The following is a 6,000-nucleotide window of genomic DNA, read 5'->3' as shown; positions in this document are numbered from 1 at the left end:
TACTTCAGAAGGCTATTGTGGAGATTAAGTAAATCACTCTATGTAAAGCATCTATTGCTTCACAATATATGTAGAGAAGAAACTATTGCCTTGAACCTAGAATAAATGCTCAAATAAAAGAATGGTTATTATTTTTGCTGCCTTGCTGAGCTTTCCTCATACTTCTGAATCTCAATTTCTTTACCTGCAAAATTAAATTCATAGTATTTTTCCACATTCAAATGAGGTACGTGGACTGAGCAAAGAGTGCAGAGGAAGAAATCATTAATAAATTGTTGGCTAATTAACCTGGGGGAATCCTCCCCAAGGCTAGTCTGTGTTTCTAGAATCCTTACACGTGGGCCAAAGCCCCAGACCCTTGTCAAACGGTCATCAGCAGATGTCCCTCGCTTCTAACTGAAGAGCTTGTCAGCACCCCCTTGCTGAGTCAGGAAACTGCATTCCCTTCCAGGAGTACATTCATTTATGTTTAAATATTATTTTCTCATCAGCCAGGTGGAGTTCCAGTGATGACAACATAGGTCTTGTCATTCTGGAAGATAAGTCCCTGTGACTGAGTGACAGGATGGCCATGTGTGTCCATATAGGGCAGTAAATGCAGCAAGAGCTGGAGACAGCTTAGAAACGATCATGAGGGGATGTGCTGGGATCTTAGTCACGAGTGAAAAATAATGTCACCCAAGAGATGTGAGGGTAAGAGGAAAAACTGCCCAAAGAATGGGGATACATTGGCTTCTCACATACTGTCCTCACCACTGTCCCCAGAGGCTTCGACACTGCTGCCACTGAGCCTGCCACTGAGTCACTGAAGTGCAATGTGGATGCCTGACTTTTCCCATCTCCGGACTCCAAGAACCATGTAGACTGATGAATGAACAAGTGTCCAGGGACCATTTCAAGTGGTACGCTCGATTTATCAATGTGCAATCATGGAGGTCATGCATAATCTAAATTAACACTTTTCTGTCATTTTTTAACCCTAACCGTGCTTTCTATGTTTATCCAGCACCATTCGCTGATATTATTTGCCCAGCTAATTTTATTTTATATGTCATATTTTTTGTTAGAGCATCATTTCCATCCTTCACTGGCCTGGATTTTCTTGTGTCACCTGGGAAGGTGCCTGGCATACGTGGTGTTGGATAAATACGTATGGAACAAGTGGGCAGTGCCAAGCTAACTGAATTGCCAAGCACTCTGTTCGGTTGCCTTTCCTCTCTTGGTTCTCTTTTATGCAAATTGTCTAGTATCCCAGTGGTCCTGGCCTGTGCTGCAATGTCAAGAAATACTTAGGTATTGACAGACTGTTTCTCAAAAGGCTATTATTTTCCTGTTCTGTTTCTCCTTTTTTACTTTTACTTTCTTCCTTGTTTTTTCCTGCCTCCCTCCCTTCCTTTGAACATGTTCAGTGCAAAAAACACTTTTAATGTAATATTCCTTGTGGTTGTCAACTGACCCTTGAGATTTTCTCACCACAAGCACAAGAGCTATGATACCCTAGACATGCATGTGTGGAACATGCATTGGGTGCTCAGATGCACAGGAGAGAGGGGTCCAGTAGATGAAAAGACATACACTGCTTTTTGGAAACCAGGGTTGCACTTTGAAAAAGACATGAACAAACCCCTAAAACTACACAGAACATTCCTGAATTTGATGTACTGCCTGTGCTGTTGTCCTCAAGTTTTCTAAGGAGCCCACAACACACACACACAGACACACACACACACACAAAATGTAAAGCATTAGTATTACAGTTTTCTTTGTCTTGCAGAACACTCCTGAATTTTTCTTTAGCCAAAATAATTCAAAATTGGATTCACATTTTGCCCCCGGTATTTAGGAAACAAGCTGCTGATCCCTCTGGCATAGGAAGTTTTGCCTAATCTTTAGTTTCCAGAAACATCAAGCATCACACAAACGTTTTGCTCCCCACACTGGTCTTATCTTTGTGCTTCTCTCTGCCAGTCACCAGTGTGCATCATTCTGTCAGGATTGATCTCATCACCCTATTTGTGCACTCTAACATTTTTCAGAAGCTCATGACTGGGTGTTGGGGACCATGAATTATAAATTGAGTCTAGGGGGTGTCCATGCCTGTTCTTGTCCTGCCCTTGAGCCAAACTGAAACGTAAAAACTCCTTGCTGTTTTCTGGTCACAGCTGGGAGCCCTAGGGCTAATGATTGTTGTGGTGCTCACAGGGCAAGGTGAGCTCTCTAGAGAGGACAAGACACCTGGAGAAACTACAGTTTCCACCTCCCTCCCCCATCTAGTCCTTGTCCTTGTCCTTGTCCTTGCAAGAATGTTTTGATCTTACTCTCTCATCCTAGCCACATTACTTTCCCAGAAACACACACTGCCCTTCACGCCTTGTCCTTGACTCAGGTGTGAAGAATGAGCTTCTGAGAGCAAATGGTCACGCCAGATCCCTGCCTGCACCACCAACTTGTCTCTTGCTCTCTTTCTTCCCACCTTGTGCCATAGTCCAGGCAGATCTGGGACTCACTGCAGTGGTCTCCAAAGGCTGGGACCACAAGTTCCTGCCTTTTCTATTATATTCCTGCACTCAAATTTTAAAATCAGGTCTGGCTATAGAATATGAAGAAAGAAGGAAATAACTGATCTGATTGAGTGAGGCTTTTTTGGGACCATACTATGGGCTTCATAAAAGGTTAACATGTGACCCACTGCCTTTGTTACTAAAAATGTTCTGGGTTGAAAATAGTCATTCCATTCCTTGAAATAGAAAGTAAGCATAACCCACACATTCGGGGGGGGGGGCATGGAGATGATTTCGGTGCACTTAAAAGTTAAAGGTTTTCCTAGTTTCAGTCACCTTCATTCCATCGAATGATGAGAATCTTTTGTTTCATTCTGCTCTCCTCTGTAAGAAGAAAATGCCACTTTTCGGTGTTGCATGTTGTTGTTTGTGGGATGGGGCAGTGCAGGGGGGGGCGAGACATAGAGATGGGGAGGGAGAGAGGGAAAGGAAGAGGGAGAGGGAGGGAGGGAGAAGGAGAGGGAGAGGGAGAGGCAAGTGCTCAGCCCAAGGACACAATTTGCCGTAACATAATCATTGCACCTGGGTTGTGTTTGCTTGGAGCATCATTGTAGAATCTACAGTCCCTGCCACATTGTGAGCCAGGAACAGTCAGGAACAGCCAGAGTGATGGGTATAATAGTAAATGGAATAGAGTTCACCAGAGCAGTGGGACTATTTCAAAGGCAAACAGAAAATGCTGCTAAGTATCTAATGACGGGCCATTTCCGAAGAACAGATGGGTCCCCTTCTCCCTGCACAGGAAGGACCCCACATTCTAAAAAACAGAATGTGAGACAGGATGTAAGAATTCAAGGACGGGCATTTTTGAAGGGATTATTCAGAAAACAGATGATCGAAGGATCTTTGCAACGTTAGAAGTGGGACAGAAGAATGGCAGATATTATCAGTTGGTGCACAGTTTTTGCTAGCGAGAGGGAGGCTTCTCATGTTCATTTCATGTAAACCATACAGCACTCAATTGTCTCTGAGTCTAGCTGATAATCCCCTTTGTATTACTTAATTTCACTCACTGGAATATAATATTCACTTAAAATTTTGTCAGGTTTAGGTTAAATATCCTTACGCAATTATAATAAAAGGCAAATGCCTTTCATTTGCCTGAACCTGAATACAATTTTATAAGATATCACTAGCAGCTTTGTACGCTACACTGGGTAGCAGTTTCTGAACTAAGCAGAACATCAAAAATAAAATTATATTTCTAGAGTTAATGACTAAATTATATCAGCTATGAACTAAGATCTCAGTTCCCCATGGTTTGTTAGCTTTTCCAGTTCACTGATGTTTGCTACTGGAAGGATGCTGTCCAAGGGACTAGGGCAGTGTCCACAGATGAGTCCATCCCACAGTGGGTCCATCCTCAAGGTCCTTATAATCAGGCAGTGAGACACTCAGCTGACCGCGATGATAAGGACTTATGCAAGAAAGGGTTAACTCAGGAGGCCTGAGCTTCTCCAACTTTCTATGTTCCTCAAAGAGGACTAAATTCAGGGTTGACTCTTGGCTGGCTCTAGGAGTCATGAAGGTGTCCTGCTTGACTGAGGGTCGGATGGTCTTTTTCTGTGCTCAGTGCCCTACCTCCTGCATGGTATGACTTTAACCAGATAATTATGCTACTAAGATCCATTGTAAACCCTTGTTTTTGGCCTGGGAGGGTGGTGGGGCATGCACAACTGAGATCAGTCTCGTGGCTGTTAGCGTGTCAATGCCATGGATCCTGATAAAAAGCTGAACACGGAAGCTCAGAAGAATTTGTTTCTGTTGTCACACATCCTTTCTAGAGTACTAACAACATCCTATGCATCCTAGGGTTGAGCACCTGGAAACCTGCATGCATTTCTCCTGGACTTTGTCCTTTGTGCCTTTTTCCTTTCCTGATCTGAATTCATCCCTTTGCCGCTCTGAATCACAAATGGGAATCTGTGGCTTCTGAGTCATATTTCTTCCAGCAGAGCACTGAGCCTAAGGTTGGTTGTGGGGATCCCCAAATGTAGTGCATTATGAAAAAAACTCAGCAGAGAACTGTGGGGATCCTCTTATCCATGAACAACATAATCTTTCACCACATTATCCCAAGAGTGAGCTGTGTAACTCAGTGGATCATGCAAGCTTTCACATCATTTCTCTTACAAGCACATCTGACTTTGTATATACTTAGACTAAAAGGATTCATGCGTGAGAAATGCATTTTGGACCCTGTGATATAAATAGAAAGCCTCTTGGGATAAAATGCCTTTCATTTTAGTTAGATTTCAGCTTCAAAGTTAACACCTTCCTCAGCTTATACCTATATTAGAACTCAATCAAACCTCTAACTGTCTCTTAGATTGCATTTCCAGATCATGGCTCATGGTCATGTTTTGCCCTCAAAGTCTTTCATTCTTTAGGATCTTCCCACTTATTTAAATGACTCCATCATAACTAAAAACCTGAGCCAAATATTTTCTCCTCGGAAATGGCACTGAATGTCACCAGGCAGCAATAAATCCTCCTTTCCCACCCCCTTCTCTTTTGCTAGACCACGAAGCGTGCATTGTAACAATTATTATACATTATTTCTTTACTATGTTTTGATGTGTCTATTTCCCCTGTAGTCTGTGACTTCCTGGGTGCCAGACTGAGCATGATTAAAGTTTTTATTCAAACTGCCTAGCATGGTTCTTGACATCCAGTAATCACTAAGAGAGATGTTTATTAAATGGAAGGCTATGTATTTCCTCTGTGGAGGAAAGACACTGAGCCCTGCAGATGTTAAGGATAACTTTCATCAGGACCACTTATTGAGTCTTGATACAATTCACCTGAGCCCTGCAATGTTGGTAGATGGCCATGATTAGAGAAATCCTTCCAAATATTTGTATTCTAGCTCATTGCAAGGAATAAGGCCTGTGAAACTTAGCTAAAACTCATGGATACCCTCTACCCTGTTTAACCTCTGATAAGGTCAGACAAACATTGACCCTCCAAATCCAACTATTTATCTCATTAATCATTAGTCAAACTGTACTCATTGGTCAACTGGAACACAATACTTACTGGCCCAATTTAAGTTAGATTTCTTTCCTTTCCTTGGGCCCTGGAACTTTGATCCGATGTTCTCGTTCCTCGTCTACCATCTGGTCACCTCACTTTGATGCTTTCCTTTACCCCATTTCCTCACATCTCATGCTTTGTAGCCTTTTTACTTTGCATTATAAAAGAAAATACTCTCCTCCCTAACTGAGATAGCTGGTGATTTCATGACTGGTCCTTCTCCACTGAAATAGTAGCCCCCATCTCCTGCAAAAAACAATTTAAATAAAGTCTTTCTTTGCTGATATCTGTAACTTGTTTTTATTTGACAGTGCTCTTGGATGACTAGAGAAATCTTCACTACACAAATAAACCCACTTTTTTAAATTAGAGAATAAAGTACCCAGGATTTTTGATGTTTTAT

Source organism: Cavia porcellus, unplaced genomic scaffold (genome assembly GCF_034190915.1).
Source record: "Cavia porcellus strain 051 isolate PalLab524CR breed Dunkin Hartley unplaced genomic scaffold, mCavPor4.1 scaffold_26, whole genome shotgun sequence".
Taxonomy (NCBI): Eukaryota; Metazoa; Chordata; class Mammalia; order Rodentia; family Caviidae; genus Cavia; species Cavia porcellus.
Note: the sequence above shows the minus strand (reverse complement) of the source record.